A 17,500-nucleotide genomic window follows, 5' to 3' on the forward strand; every position below is an offset into this window, starting at 1 on the left:
GACCAGGGGCTGCTTGACCTTTCAATGATCCCCAATGTCTGCATCTCTGCAATAGCTTCTTCCATATCGCGCCTCTACACTGGGGGTATATGTCTGGGAGCATTTTTAATAGGGCGACTTCTACTTGTATCGACTTGATACTTCACTAGGTCTGTATAGCCAACATCCAAGTCCCCTATCGAAAATAAATACACAATAAATACACAATAAGGTCCGCAGCTTGTCAGCCTGCTCCCCTGTAAGACCGTGAACACTCCTCTGAGGCAATTCTTCCAAATGGGGAGGCACGTTAGTCCTTACCTCACACTACCTCACCACTGTATTGTTTACAAAAGGCACCTCCACGTCATCCACTTGCAAAGACGTTGCCTCACATTGCGCAAGATAGACCTGACCAAGGAGGCAGGGGTCTTCCAAGTCTGCTATATACGCCAGTAGGTGGTACTCTGCGCCACCAATCCCTAGCACCGCCTCCGTGGGACCCCTCAGTTGCGCCCAGTGCCCTGTGACTCCGCAAACTCAATGTGATGCAAGAGGAAGGCCTTGCTTTGCGGTAACTGTGTTGATGATGGTCCTGTCTGCCCCGGTGTCTATTGTAAGACAACATGGAATGCCAGTGACTGTACCCTCATGTAATGAGCACAAGGGATGTGAAGTTAGAATGACCCAAAAATTCGTCTAGAAACCTCCCTGTGTATACCTCACTTGGTCTTTATGCATATGTATTACTTATATATACACACCTCAGGTTTTGTCTTTAGCTATGTAAGATAAAAGTACTTAATTATTTTCCTAGAAAGATGATACTTTATTTTATTAGTTTTACATGAAGTCTATATATTTCCATATTATTTTTTTTTTTTTACTAAGATTAGGAAATCGTAAAATATAACAGTTTTTTGTTACCCCACCATACATTTTCTTAATTTAAATGGCACACTGTTATATGTCAATAGTACCGTTATATTAAGGTTGTATAGTTTATATTTTGATGAAGAAAATAATATGTACTATTTTTGTTATTGGAAAGATTCATTTAAGTTCTGAAAATTATGCATGTATAGATTAAGAAGAACTATATGTTTTCCCTATATGTGATCAGAGTAGACTTTAAATTTTGAAATATATACAGTACTAAAACCTGATACTATTGCTATAAACATAGAGAGAGAGAGAGAAATCAGAGAAGAGTGCCATACAACAGCCTGAAAGTCTTTTAGATTATCGTGAAATATCCGAGGTAAGAAAGAATATTCAGCTGTAATTATATAATTAATAAAATCATAAAATACTATGTATTTCATTTATAGAACAAAAGAAAGTAAATATTGGAGATCAAACTGGAAATTAGAGATATATAGTATGTTTTCTTCACAGCTCGAGGCTGGCACATGGCACTTGAACAACATCCCGATGTGTCTCTCTCATTATTATTAAGAATTTAAAACCCATTCAAAGCGTAAGTGTTCTTTACATTTATAATTGTATACTATTAAAATGATGTTTAGTCAAAAAATACTATAATGTGCATACAATTACTCAGATCATATATAATGACATAAATGTTATACATAATTTGTTTGTTTGTAAGAAATATTTTTGTTCTTTCAGGAAATTATTTACTTAGATTTGATTACTTTATATTATTTTATCATTCCTAAACTAGAATAATTGTTTCTTTTCTAGGAATGGGTTTATGTTTTTTTGTGGTTTTATGTTTTTGCTTTATTTTAATTTGGTTTTGCTGAAGATTGAATTTATTCGTTCCTGGTGCTGTGCACAAGAATGAAAGAAAATAACATCTTTGGGAGCCCAGGAAATGGATGAAGAAAAGGAAAGAAGATAGCTGAGAAGAACAACTAGTGTAAAGAGTGACAGGTTGCAGTACCTGGACATTTTGGTAAATGTATGTTTATTTTATTGTAAAAGTGTAATGATTTATGATTCATAATGTCAACTAAAATTTGTAAGCTCATTAAGTGTTTTGATATTACCCCTTCTCTCAGTTACCTCTAAGGCTGAAGTTGGATCATAAATAACCTGTATGATTCTTCTTCCTTTATAGTGTGGGTTCTAAAGATAACTTTTGGAGAAACCACAGAAAGGAAATAACAGATAATGCGCCTCTGGATAAAATATTTGAGTGGTTCCCAGAGGGCCCTACACTCACCCTGTGGTTTAGCTGATGTTGTCCAAGCTCTGCAACAAATTCAATGGACCTGGCAGCTGTTGGCTGGCGTGCCCCTTCCCCCAGCCTCTCGTCGTTTCCCGCAGACTGCTTCGGGCGATTCTGCGACAGATGGCCCAGTTCATCGCAACTCCAAAAGCAGGGCTGGTGCTGGTATCCTGAAGCCTCATAATCGGTTGATTGCGTCTTAGCCTTGGGGCAGTATTGCTTACGACCTGGCTCTGAGACCTTGCTGGACTTTTAGATACACCTGCACTACACTACTGTTGCCGCTCATCCTGAACTCTAATGCACGTGCCAACGCCTCCTGTAAGTCTGTGGTATGGGCTTGGTTTACATAAACTTGCAGTTGTTGATCCTGCAATCGATTCCTCAACAAAACAAACACCAGGTCTTCATTCGCTCCGGGGTAAGCACGACGCACAAGTGACTTTAACTCTTGAGACAGCTGTTGAAGTGTTTCTCTTTGAAACTTGCCTTGGTCCTAATTCTGGACCGGAACGCTTCGGCCTAGTGCTCGTGTCCGTATCTGTGCTCCAATGCCGCCCTGGCAGTGGAGTATGTTGCCCTCTGCGTTGGTGTTAGGTTTCCCAGAATTTCTACAGCTTGGCCCCTGAGACTTGTTACCAATTGTACTGCCCTTTCCAACTCATCCCAGTGTTGTTCCACCGCCAATACTTCGAACTGTGCTAGAAAGGCCTCCAGGGACACTCGACCATCAAAATCTTACGGTTCCCTTATTGTCTTGTTACTGGCTGAACGTAGTGAAGGCGGTGGGGAAGCTCGAGGGGAGTCCGAGCCCACGTGGCTGTCTGGCGTCTCAGGCTGTACGAGCGTCAAATGAAGCGGCGTCCCCCTGGCCTCGCTCATTGCCTCACTCGATGCCGACTCCTCTTGGAGTCCCATTGCCGCCATTTTCGCCTTTTCCAGCTCCCTGCGTGCTTCTTCCTTTATTTCTTCTTTGGCTTCTTTAATTTCTTCTTTCATCTCTTCTCCAGCTGTTTGAAGTACGCGAATTTCTTTCTACATTTCTTCTATCATGTTACTCCAACTCCCTTCCAGTTGCTCCACACTTGCAAGCCTGCACTGTGTCTCATATATCAAGTGTTTCTCTTTTTGCTTAAATTCACTGACTTCCTCACGGATCCCATTCACTTCCTGGCGAATCTCCGAGCAAAAACTGCTCACCTTCGCCCTGACCCGCCATATCTCGTCACTTTCGCCACCAGTTCACGCACAAGTTCACTATTATCCTTCATTAGTAGACGTGGATCCCACTCCTGATACTAATTATTGCAAATTCTCCGTGCAACAGCGTGGCGTGGGTGAGAGAAAAAAAAATGGCACAGTCAATCAGAACTCCACATGCGTGCAGACGCCCGTGTCGTTCAGTCCCCTCTGATTTTTTCCCCGCCAAAACTGCTGCACATCGCGATGCGCCAACGGCGTTCACAGCAATGAGTATGTGTGTGTGTGTATGTGTGTGTGTGTGTGTACAAATCTTACAAACAATTGACTATGCAGACATGCATTGCAAATAGTTTTGTGAGCACACAGTTTCTGAGACATCCGCCGGGCTTGTAAGGAGATCATGCCGCATGCTTACATCATGGTGGCAGGAGAGCCTGCTGGCAATCCCGCCATCACGGTAAGCATCGACGATTGAGAACAAAATGAGACATCTATGAATAGCTGACACAGGCCGAGCCACATCTGTGGAAACAACAAGAGCGACGGTTGGAGTAGGTGTTAACCATAGCCTCAATATGTGCTGGCTTCACCCGATCTATTTAGATGGTGTCGATGGTGACGGTCTTGTCGGTCCTGGAGATCCCAGGGTATGGTATGGTTGTTGGAGTGGGGGTTGGATGGCATCCACACAAACCAGGACAGGGATACAGTGCTGGAGGTCCTTCGGCACAAAGCCAGGACGGTTCCGCGATGGCCTGGGTGGCTGAGCTCGAATTAGGGCCATCCTCTCACGGAGCTCCTTGACGTACTCATGGGGTGAAGGAGTGCTGTACTGAGATTTGCGACCAGATCAGCGGGAAGGGAGAGCGTCGTGCCATAGACTCATTCAGCTGCCATGCAGCCGAAGTCCTGCTTCACATCCGTCCGAATGCTGAGAAGAGCAAACGGGAGATGATTCACCCATCTGCGCTGGTGAGAGCTGTCTTCAGCTGTCGGTGAAAACGCTCGAACATTCTGTTGGATGCTGGGTGGTATTTGTTGGTATGCTACCCCGCCAACCCTTTCTCTTTCTCAAGGAGGAGGGGTGACCCAGGACCACTGTACGACAAACTAGATTCTAAACAATATAACCCCAATAATGATAAACCCAGAAGACCTCTTTTTTTTAAAATCCCAGCTGAGAATGCAAGGTTCGTGAATGTTGAATGCGTGAATGAAAATCAATCACTTTTGAACGAGAACCCCTTTATCATCAAAAAGGTCACTGATGGTCAAGTAGACGGTGGATTTTGTCAGAAAATTGCGAGATGGACGTCTCCTTGTACAATATGTACACTATAACTCCCATATTAAGGATTTACTTAAGTTTGACGCAAATTCATAATCTCAGAGTTAAAGTAACTATTGGGAAAAAAGACCAAGACGTAGTGGACATTAATTGTATGACCAAAAAAGGGAATATGTGAACGAAAACTGGACCCTATGCCAGTGTTGGATATGAACGTGTCCAAGTAAGACCTTACACCCAAAAGCCACTGCACTGTAATAGATGCCAAAAATTCGGGCACACCTCATGAAGATGTATTGAGAAAGACTCTGCTGAATGTAGCAGCCTGAAGGACATTAGCATATATGAGAAAACATGAAGTTAATTATACTGAAGCTAGAGCAAGTAATATCAGTCAAAAGCTTGCAGCTAATGATAATGAAATTGCTGAACTTAAACTGTCAAATAATTAAACATTGAAGTATATTAACTGACTAAATTGGTCGATCAAAGGGCTGCATCAACCCAACATAAACATCCCGTCAAGGCGACTCCTGTGAGGACTTCGCCAGACTTTCTCGAGAGAGAAGGTCTCGTTCCGCCAGCCGTTTCCCTCGCTAGAAGCAGGACATGGAGACTTCTGTATCCAAAGCATTCCGAGGGAGGTCCCCGGGAAGCGAAGAGGTGCCTCCCTCCTAAAAAAATAAAATAAAAACTGGTGGACAAGGCACTTCCAAACCCCTTAAAATATAATCTTCGCGTCGACCAAAATTCAAATTCAAATTAAAAATACTTTATTCCATTAAATACAATGGTTATTCTTTTTACAGAGAAAGTTATTTCACAGTACATGTAAATATAAGATACCCATAGAATTAATGACAGTACATAGTCATGCCTATTTGTATATATTGAAACCTGATGTCATTGGTGATTTAAGAAATGTTCTTATAATTTATTTTTGAATGCATTAGAGTTTCTGATATTATTTGGTAATTTGTTCCAAATCATGGGTCCACGTGTGTCTGCCGTGCCCTTATATCTGTGCGTGAGCTTTGATGTGTAGAGAGTTTACCTGTCTTGTTTGGACACATGTTGTGTTACCTACGGTTGGAAGGGTTAATAGCCACTTTGGATAAAACCCTTGGATTATTTTGTGAATTAGTACGCAAATGTCATAGTTACCTTTGTTTTGTACTTTTAGCCAATTTAGTTTGTTTATGTGTGGGGTAATGTGGTCATACTTATTTACGTTACCATGCACTACTCTCGCAGCAATGTTCTGTAAATTTTGGATTTTCTGAATGTGACCTTTGTTTGTTGTGCCCCAGATGTTAGAACAATAATTAATTATACTGAGAACTAGTGTTTGTATTACGGATATCCTAGTTTCAGCAGGGATCTTGTTTTTTATGTGCCTTAGGTAAATTAGTGTGCCCATTACTTTCCTATGGATGTTGTCGACGTGGTTCTCAAATGTCATGAATCTGTCAATGTGTAGCCTAGGTGTTTTACTGAAGTGCTCGGTCTTATGTAGCTGTCTTCAAATTTTATGGTGGTGTTTACTGGAATTTTGGCGATATTTTGGCGACTACCTATGAAGATACATTGTGTTTTATCTGGGTTTATCTTGAGGCCATTTGTGTCAAAGTATCCTTTTATTAGTGACAATATAGTGGAAGTGTCAAAGTCTTAGAGCTAGGTTAAGTAACCTTAAATTATTACCCTCGTCCTATGCTCCCGATATTATAGTTCTCCAAGAAACACGCTTAACACACCTCGTCTCTGGCGAGGTTGTTCCGTTGAGGAACTACCATTTATGTCGGAAGTACCTATGGGTAGGGGTGAAGGCGGAGTTGCCATGTGCAGTCGTTAAAAAATACCTTTACTCTTTGTAACTTAACAATATACGACAACGTAAACGGTTGAAAAAGTGCTGTGAGCTCGACCTGATATTGGTATCTCTGACAAAGGCGTTATTTGGGGGAGGGGTAGCTCCCCTCTTTCAAGAGCCACAATTTTTAACTTATTTATTAATTCCACCTATATAGATCATGTTATAGCTTAACATGCCCCTAGAATAACTTTTTTATTTGGGTTCACTTCGCTTGGCTACATAAAAAAAAATGGGTTTTGAAATGTATAATCTTAGTGTTAACGCCATCAGAATGGCGAACACTGGCAAATCTACATGGTATGGATGCCACTAACGCCTCCGTTAACTGGCATCCGTTTACAGAGCGTAATCACTCCTATACCGTAATTATTTGGGCAACGACAATATGACGATTGCAGGTATGATCTTGGGGAAAGTCTTTGCCAATGGCTGTCTAAACAATCTCAGTGAGACAGAGATCTGGAAATTTGGTTGGATGTGGTACAATCTTGTTGCTGAAATCACGCCTTCACGACAGTGCTCGTATGGATGGGCTGTTATCCTGGACAAGGTAAAATGGCCCCTACTCGGGAACACCATGGCCCTCACCGACGGTAGAAACATCTCGTCCAGGATTTCCATGTAGGTATACCCCGTAAATCCGCCGGGCACGATATCTGTCAACTCCCGAGGCCGCTGTTGTGCATCCACTCAAAACACTATTCGAACACTTTATAAAGCTTCCTCTGCTCTGAGCTTTATAAACAAGTACTAACATCTCGCGAGTAAAGATACTTTTCTTAGCTGTACACCCACCAAAGCCTTCTTTTCACTGAAGTGATTATTGTTTCTACTTTGGAATTTGTCGCATGCAAAGTAAAAAAATAATACCACGTATCTGATTATATGTTCAGTTTATTGTCCACCTTAAAAAGAGGTATTTTTTTGATGAGCTCTTTGCTCTTCAAGATAGTCTGCCACAGAATAAATTAATTTTAGATGATTTTAATGTTATTGTCATGCATTATGGGGTTCCCTGCGGATGGATGTTAGAGGTGAGCAAGTAGTTAAGCTGATTAATGATTTTGATTTGGTCTTTCTGAACGATGGTAGTCTGGCGCGGGGGGACGATAATACCAGTACTTTGAACTTTATTGACACATCACTGGTCTCTTCAACAAGAGCAGCCAAGTGCCTATGGCACACCTTTGACGACTCGCTGGGAAGCAATCACCTTCCTATTTTTACTGAATGTTCATGCGACAAAACAAGAACGCGCCTTCAGCTTCTAAATTTAACGTAAATAGAGCAGACTGGGTCGCCCTCACAAGATGCGTCAAGCTCGATCTTGTTGGAGAAACCATTGACGATAAAGTAAACAATTTTCAGAATTCGATTTTAGATGCAGCAATGATATCCATTCCTAAAACTTCGACAGATAGTATTAAGCATAGATTTCCATGGTGGACACAAGGTTGCCGCAGGGCGCTATGTGAACGCAGTAGGGCCTACAGACTTTTCAAAAATAACATCAATAACGATAATTTTTGCAATTACAAACTAGCAAGAGCTAGGGCTCGTAGAATAAGACAAGCAAAGGCTCTGAAGGAGCTTTATCTCTACAGTAAATAACAATACACCAATATCACAGGTTTGGCCAACTGTTAATAAAACAAATAAGAAAAAGACGTCTTACAAAATTTAAAAAAATATTTACGAGGGTACTCATTTAGATTCACCGAGAGACATTGCTATTGCACTCGCCAGGCAGGTTCTCACGTACAAGCAGCTCAGACAATTACTATCCCGCATTCCTGAGCGTCTGAGCTGCAACCTATACACTTTGCCACAGAAGATAACTTTGATTAAAAAAAAAACAAAAAAAAAAAACACCTAACAGTGAATGTGCTTGTTTGAGACCTAGAAGCCGGTTGAGGAACGTCCCCAGGCCCCGATGAGATTCGATATGAGATGATAAAGCATCTTAATTATGATGCTATGATTAAGTTGCTAGAAGTGTACAATGAAATTTGGAAAAGCCAGACTTTTCCAAACTCATGGCAGTTCGGCCACATCATTCCATTATTGAAAGGAGGGGGAAATCCCAGATCCGCCATCTTCTACCGCCCAATTGAGTTGGCAAATTTCTTATGCAAGGTCATGGAACGAATTGTTAACAATAGGCTACTGCATTTTTTGTATTAAAAAAGAAACAAAACAAAAAACAAAAAACTAGCTGATGAGTAGTACGGCTTCCGAAAGGAACGCCAATCCCTTGATCAGAGGTCCCACAAGGAAGTGTCTTGACACCAACATTATTTCTATCTATGATAAATGACATCTTACCAGTTCCCCCTCGGAATCTTAAATACTCACTGTACACCGATGTTTGGGCATTTAAGCAGTAACGCGGACTTACAAATTACATCTAACTGACACTGATTCATAACTGGAGCCGCCAGGAGGGTTTTAAGTTATCCTCAAGAAAGGGGAGTAGGGTATTTTTTCCACATAGGAAGATGCCGATCAGGCTAACTTTAAATAATCACCCAATACCTTTTCAAAATACCGCATTTTTACTCTGATCGTGACTTAATTGGACAGGCCACATTGACCAAATAAAGAATAAATGTAAAAGTGAAATTAATTTACCAAAGTGCTTTGCTGGAAATAAATGAGGAGCTGATAGAAAATCTTTGCCAGTGGTATAATTAGGTCTAACATAGCTTATGGGTCAATCGTGTACGGCTCGGCATCGAGCTCAAATTTGAAAGTTTGGATGCTGTGCAGAATGTTTGAATGGGTATGTGTCTTGGAGCCCTGAAATATACTCGGAACGAGCGTCTTGAAGTGGAGTCAAGAATACCTCTTCTCCGCTGATCTATGCCGCAGAGGTGGCTCAAGACCCGAGCCATCCTAACGGAAATGGTGGCATAAGAACCTTTTTCACACGACTCCACGACCTCGTCGAGAATGTATCTACCATCGATAACCTGGTCAAGTCAAATATAGCGCCATGGAAAACCCCAATTTTACCATCATGGAAGCCTGGCTTCCATCATGGCGCCGGAGGCAGAGGGACGCCAGACATTCAGAGAGATCGTTATTAAACATTCTCATTTTTCATGTATATACCATATATATTGCACTATCGACGACCAGCGATATAATAGTCATTTTTCCTGATTCATTAAGTTTTCGGTGTAAGGCCCAGATAGTTTCTAGGAGTAGCCTCCGGGCCGTACTGCCAAAGAGGAAACACACACACACACACACACACACACACACACACACACACACACACACACACACACACACACACACACACACACACACACACACACATATACATATATATATATATATAATATAAATGAAAGCAGGTAAACCAGTAACTAGATTGCATGAAATTTATTGAACAAAAAGCACTCAAACCACTGACTGTGAAGGTCTCAGCCATGCAGGCGTGTTCCGTCCTACACGCCAGTATCAAGCAGGAGGAAGGGCCATGAGTTCGAACTCTGCGGGCCGATCTGGCCCGCGGGCCGCAGGTTGCGGACCAGCAACCAGCTTTCGATAACCCATATCCCAATAACAGGCCATCAGTACAACAATAAACAAACCCTAAAAAAAATAACCCCAATTAAAAAACATATCATTCACATCAAATCTTTTATCAGATGATGAAAAAATAATACATAAAGGGATCGCTTTTCTAAGGGAGACAAATATGACATCTAGACTGAAATAATGAACAAGATCCATTGGCGTAATAACCTGGGCACATGCCGCTGGTTGGTTGCCAAGAAATCCAACATATGTGAAAAAAAGAAAATGTTTTTATGTTTTTGACAAGGATTCTAGTATTTTCGGTCCACGTCGGTAATGGATATGGGGAGAACCATGGGTCAGAACGGAGAGAAAAAAAATATTTTACCACAACAGGGGTGAAATCTTGATTTCTTACAGAGCTCTTTGATAAATATATTGGCATATTGTTTTTTTTGTTTTTAACTTATGAATTTAATCAAAGGATTAGAGGAAACAGCATTAACACAATACTTTATCGTGGAAAATAGAAGTGACTATAAACACTAAACAATGTCTGCACGGGAACAAACATGATCAAATGGTCAGCAATGAATGATTATAGCAAGAGAACCTTAACGTAATAATAATGTCTTCATGAATACGAGATAATGGACATAAATAATAATTACTCTGAATTTTGCTCTTCTCTTAAACAGCATCTAACCAAGACATTAGTAAATGCTTGAATCTTGCCACGCCTGGTGGTTAATCTTGCATAGGTATTTATTTCACATACAGACTGATACACACACATACCATATACATACAACACCTCACCTACATGTCTTCGCAGATACATGGTTCCGATCCCTATGCAAGTTGTTAACATGCTATACGCTGCCCTGGTATAATTAAAGGTAAACTTCAAGGTCATGAGCAGACTTTGAACAGTGAAGGTATTACCAGAGATCGACGGTGTTTTACTGGGTAGCCAAAATGCCATTTCTGACACTGACGGGAAAGGGGTCGGACAGGGTAGGCCACTTCATCAATACAAACTTCATAGAGGAGGTCATGTCTACGGAAGCTAATCTTGGCAATATTGGTGTAGGACTTACACTGGCCTCTGGGAGGAATATTGTAGCACTGTACTGCCACTGCATCATAGTCAGTAAGGCAGGCAAGCAGGTTGTTTTCAGTCTGACAATTAATCAGGGAGACAGGAACAAATAAGTAATAATGGTTAATGGTTAAAAGCAAAATAAATGTGCTAGACATCTAAGGTCATGTAGCACTATAGTAAAAGGTAGTGAAAGGTGGTTGAGTTAGTGATTAGTTGGGCAAAGTAATTGACGAGTGAATGGGTTAAGGTCGGGTAAGGTGATGTAAAGGGGTTAGATCAAGTGAAGGATGTATATGCGTTTGGGGAAGGAAAACAAGTTGTCAAAGCAGAAAGTGTTAGATTCTGTAGAAATGTCTGATAAGTTGGGAGGTCGGTGAAGGGAGGATAGGTGGGGGGAAAGCAGAGGTACGGGCTGCATCAAAACATTGGCATGACAATAGAATATGTAGAACTGAAAGAGGAACATTACATTGGGAACATAAGGGTGGATCGGATTGTGACATCAGATAGGAGTGTTAGACGGGTGTGGCCAATGTGTAAGCGGGCGAGAGCCGTCTCCCAACGATGAAATGGAGCTGACCAGGAGATTGATAGTTTTACAGTATGTTATTTATTAGTGCGGAGACTTGACCAGAAAGATTGCCATCGTTTATACAAGAAGGTCTTAAAGTATGGGTAATAATCCGTGGCTAGGATACGTGAGAAACGTGGTTGGTATGATGTGGACATAGCGGTGTAGCGTGCTAGAGTATCTGCCTGTTCATTGCCAGGGATACCAACATGGCTGGGCACCCAGCAGAATTTGATTGGTTTGTGGTGTGTTGACAGGTAGAACAACCAGTTCTGGATCTTACAAACAAGGGGGTTGGTCTAGTGTATAGACTTTATGAGAGTTAGTGAGTTACGGGAGTCAGTAAAAATTGTGAAAGAGGAAGAGGGGAGTGAGTATGTGTTTTAAGGCAAAAAGGAGTGCATAAAGTTGTTTAGTAAGGACTCTGGATTCAGGAGGGAGGGGGTATTTGAAAGTACGAGTTAAGAAGGTTACTGCAATAGGAGAGTTTTGCAATCTGAGCCCCAGGATATATGGGATAGGGTTTGTAAGATTCGGAGACGGCGGCAGGCTTTTTCTTTAATGTAAAGGATATGGTCTCACCAGGACAGTTTTGAGTCAAAAATAATGCCTAGAAAATTTTCAGAGGAACGGTGTTGGAGTGGAGTGCCATATAAGAAGAGTGGAGGTTGGGGACCTACACGTGCGTGAGATAAAAGGATGGAGAAAGATTTAGAGGTAGAAAAGCGGAAGCCATGGTTTGTGGCCCCGGAAGATACTGGTGATATTGCAGACTGAAGAAATTGGTAGAGATTTGGTATGGATGTGCCAGAGGCATAGATGGTTAAATCATCAACATATAATGATGACCAGGCTCCTAGTGGTAGAACCGATACAATGTTATTTACAGCAAGAAGGAATAAAGTGGTACTGAGCACACTGCCTTGTCGGACGCCTTCGATTTGCGGAAAGAAGGATGATGTGGCAGAGGCAATTTTGACCTGGAAAGTGCGTTGGGAGAGGAAAGACTTTATGAAGACACCTATGTTTTCACATATGCCTAGAGAGGACAATTGTTGGAGAATATGGTACCGCCATGTAGTATCATATGCTTTTTTCTAGGTCAAAGAATATAGCTAGCACGGATTCATGGCGTGCAAATGCAGATGTAATATATGTCTCAAAATGAGCAAGGGGTCAGCTGTGCTTCGGGCACGGCGAAAACCAAACTGGGAAGGTGAGATAAGATTGTGGGATTCAAGATACCACATTAAGCGGAAGTTAACCATTCGCTCTAGTAATTTGCACAAGCAGTTAGTTAGTGCGATGGGTCTTGAGGGAGGTTATCCGATTTATTGGGTTTCAGGAAGGGAAGGATAAGAGCTTCTCGCCAATGAAAAGGAAAATTTCCTGATGTCCATATATGGTTGTAAATTGTTAATAGGAAGGATAAGGAGGAAGATGGGAGATGTCAGAGTATACGGTAGTGAATACCGTCAGGGCCTTCATGAGTGTTGCGACACGACTGTAAGGAAGCACTGAGTTCAGAGGAAGAAAAGGGAGCATTATAGGACTCAGCGGAGGATAGGGTGAAGATAATGGGGGTACGTTCCCTGATGGTCTTCATAGAAGAGACGTGTGGAGAAAGGTGAGAACCACTACTTACCTGGCTGAAATAGTCACCCAGTTCATTAGCGATAGTATAGGGTCTTGAGGTTCTAGGAATAGCTGTGTAGGCAGCTCTTAGGACTGTAGTTGTGAAACATTGTGTCATATCTGAAATGGATGAGAGGGAGGATGGAGGGATATGAATATCAGAGAGCGAAGAGAAAGTACGCCAGTCGGCTCTATCAAAGCACCAGCGTGGGGAGTTTAGGAAGTGGTACATATGAAGTAAGAGAAAGGAGAACTGGAAAGTGGTCACTATAAGGAAAGTGGTCTAGAACTGACCAATGGAAATCTAAATGAAGAGAAGGGGAGCATAGAGAGAGGTCAGTGCATGAAAAAGATTGCGTGCGTGTATCAAAGTGTGTGGGGCGATCTGAATAAAGATGATAAGGTCAGCTTGTGGAGGGGAAGCGTTCTAGGGATCGGCCACGGGAATTGGTGATAGAATCACCCCAAAGAGTGTGGCGGCAGTTGAAATCACCAACTATGAGGAAAGGTGGTTGGAGTTGGGAAATTAGATTTTCAAAAGCAACAAAGTCAATGGGGTGGGAAGGGGAGAAGTAGACTGAAATCACTGTGATCCAGCGGCAAAGAAAGATGCGAATAATTTTGCAAGGGACAGTGGTTTGAAAAGGAGGTATGACATAAGGTATTTTCTGATTGATAAGTATAGACGAGACATAAAGGGAGTGTGGGGAAGAGACAAAATGATATTTGGGGATTGGTATAGGAGGATGTGTAAGAAAAGTTTCTTGAAGGCATATAATGGATGGGTTATAAGAAGGATATGACGAAGCTCGGGTCTGTGAGAACGGAAACCGCGAATATTGGGAGAGGGTAGGAGGACAGGGTGTTTGGGGGATATGAGGAGGAGGATGAATATCGGCAGTCACTTCGAGTGTGGAGGGAGCGAGAGTTATAGAATTTGAAGGTGGATGGGGGGTTTCAGTGTTCGTTGGGACTCGACTATCTTTAAGAGTTTCTTTCATGGAACTGGTTGGGGAGTTTTGTGACACAAAGGTTTTCTTGTGAGGGGGGGGGGGGGGGGAGAGAGAAGACTGGTGTCTGAAGAGCAGGGGCAAAGGAAGGTGGTGATTGTGTGGTAGGGGAAGAGGGGGTGGAACGTTTAGACCGTCTGTTGCGGGTAGTGCGGGGAGGGAGAGGGGAAGGTGTTGGGGTTGTAGTAGAGATTGGAGTGTCTGGATTTAGGATGGCAAAATAATTTGACTGAGGAAGGTAGGAGGTAGACGAAGGGAAGTTTGATGGAGGAGGAATAGGTTTAGGGAAGGATGTAGGAGCTTGGGAGGTAGGGGGAGTGGCAGAGTGAGCAACATTACTAGAGTAGGGAGTAGGAGAAAAACCTCGTCGACGTGCTTCCTGTCTGGCTTCACGTAGAGTGAGTCCAAGTCTGAATCTGAGAGTTGCTACCTCAGACTCAAATTTGTAGGTGGGGGCAGCCTCTATAACATACATTATGGGGGCCGCCACAGTTGGCACATGTACGTGATTGCGCAGAGCAGTTTGATCGGGTATGGCCAGGTTGGGCACATAGGGCATCTGACTGGAACGGCAATGTTTGGCAGGATGTCCTAAACGCCAACAATTTTGACACTGACGAGGAGGTTGATATGGTCGGACAGGGAGGGATTCTCCACCGATGTATACATTAAAGGGTAGGTCATGTCTACGGAAAGTAATTTTGGCTGTGTTAGTGGGTTTCTTACGATAACCTCTGGGAGGAATGGAGTAGCATTGTACTGATACCGCATCATAGTCCGTGAGACAGGCGAGTAAGTCTTCTCCACAATCGGACCAATTTTTGTCATAGACAGGGCAATTTGCTGGGGAGATAGAAACAGTTCCAGTGCAAGTATTGAGGGTTGGATAGGGTTCTGCAGGGATGGGGTTACCATATAGATCAGTTAGATTTGATAATGCTATAGCTTGGTTTTCAGAGGTTACTGTGACGAGACGGGAATGGTCGGGTCGGCTACGGAAAGAGACTTTGCCTACTTGTTTTTGGAGACATTGCTGGAAGAGGTGTTGTTAGAGTAAGGAGCTGTGGGAGGGATCACGAAAAATCGGTCCCATTTGGCTGGGTTAAATAGAGTATTTAAGAGTCTTGTAAAGGTGGAGGTAGTAGAAGGACGGGGGCGTGTGGAGGAGTGAGTAGTATTGAGGGAGGTAGTGTTATGGGGAGGTGGACAATAAGGCTGTAAGGTAGTAATAAGGGAGGATGGGGTAGTTGATGAAGAAGGTTGTGGGGGTAGAGGTGTTGAAGTTGAGCATGTTGGGAGAGTAGAAATGTCTCCTGGGGGTTGAGTGTTGATTAGGGTGGATACTGTACTAGTAGGCATTGAGGAGAGGGTATTAGTTGTAGTGTTCAGAGCCGTTGTCAAAGGAGAGCCTGGGGTCTGGGAATCGGAAGAGTTTGAATTGGTGGTATAAAATCTTCATTGTTGGCCATGGTAAGCCTGGAGTATTTTGGGGAGAGAAACAGTCCACCCCTCAGGGTGTCTAGCCCTTACCCCTCAGGGGTAAGGGCTAGACAACTAAAGCAGGGGAATACCGTGCCCACGGCTCCCTCAGGCCGTTCAGGACTGGCACAAAGTCAGCTTTTCATCCTTTCAATACGGCTCTTGCACCTTAGGAAGTGGATAGTAGAAGGGGTTGGTGAAGGGACAGAAATGAAAAAGTAAGCGGGGAAAAAAAACCATGCAAAATTAGTTGAGTCGAGGGCTGAGTCCCAAGGTTGGAGAGTTCCCCAGCATTGGGTTCCAGTCTCCGCCTCCTAAGCCCCCCCACGACAACAACGGGCAAGGGATTGGGGGGGGGGGGGGGGGTAAAAGCAATAAAAGAGGGAGGTTCAACAGGAATAGGTTTGCCAGTGAAGTCTGACCAGTCCTTGTCGTAAATAGGACAATCAGTCAGGGAGATGGAAACAGTTCCCGTACAAGTATTATGGGAGTGAGGTTGGGCAGGAATAGGTTTGCTAGTAGTCAGTCAGGGTAGATAGTGCATGAGCTTGGGACGCAAAAGTAACTGTGACAAGGTGTGAATGGTTGGAATGACTGCAAAAGGAATCTTTGCCTACTTGTTTTTGGAGACATTGCTGGAAGAGAAGGGTATTGTCAGAGTAAGGGGCTTTAGGGGGAATAACAAAGAATCGATCCCACATGGCTGGGCCAAAAGATTTGTAAGTAAAAGCAGTAAAATGACGAAGGTGGAAGAAAAATAGGGTGGTATGGAGATACATAGTATTGTTGGGCTGGAAGACAGTATGGATAAAGTTTAGTAATAAGGGGAGAGAGAGTAGACAATGGAAAAGATTGTGCAGTTGGATATGGAGTGGAGGATGTTGGTAGAGAGTAAGGGGTGTATTCTGAAGGTTGAGTGATGATGTGGGTCGATGATTTGCAATGGATAGTTGACAGCAAACATAGAGGAGGGTATCTTTGTATCAGTGGTTGGAGCTGTAGTCAAAGGAGAGGCAATGGCCGGGAAACCAGAGAAATCAAATTTAGACAGGCTAAGCCTTAATGCTTCTAACAAGGAAGAAATAAGTGATGAAAAAAACTGGTCTACCGGAGGCCATTTAGGACAGACGCAATGCCAGACTTTTACCCTTTCAGCATGGCTCTCACACCTTTGGAAGTGGACAGAATATGGGGATGAAGAAGATAAAGAAAAGGAAAGGGGGAGAACAATAGACCATGCAAAATTAGTTGAGGTGAGGGCTGAGGTCCAAGGTAGGGGTGATCCCCAACATTGGGCCTTAATTTCAAATACTTCGACTAAAGATTTGGAGGATTTACTTTCTCTGCAATTACACTGACATCTATAACCACATGACCATTAATTTTTAAAAGTGAGAGGCAAAACCCGAGTTTCATAAAGCTTTCTTCTCTCCAAAACTGTTTACAATACACACAATATTTAAAGTGATCACTTACAAATAAAATGATTATTCATGAACCAAGTAAAATTTAGACTGATGCTACTTGAGCAATAATTTGGCCAACTTTCAGATTGAAAGCTAATCGACATTTGATAGATCAGTTATTCTTAATACTCTAATATGAAACTCTATTGTGTTCCACATTTTG

The sequence above is a fragment of the Penaeus chinensis genome, chromosome 33 (genome assembly GCF_019202785.1).
Source record: "Penaeus chinensis breed Huanghai No. 1 chromosome 33, ASM1920278v2, whole genome shotgun sequence".
NCBI classification, from domain to species: Eukaryota; Metazoa; Arthropoda; class Malacostraca; order Decapoda; family Penaeidae; genus Penaeus; species Penaeus chinensis.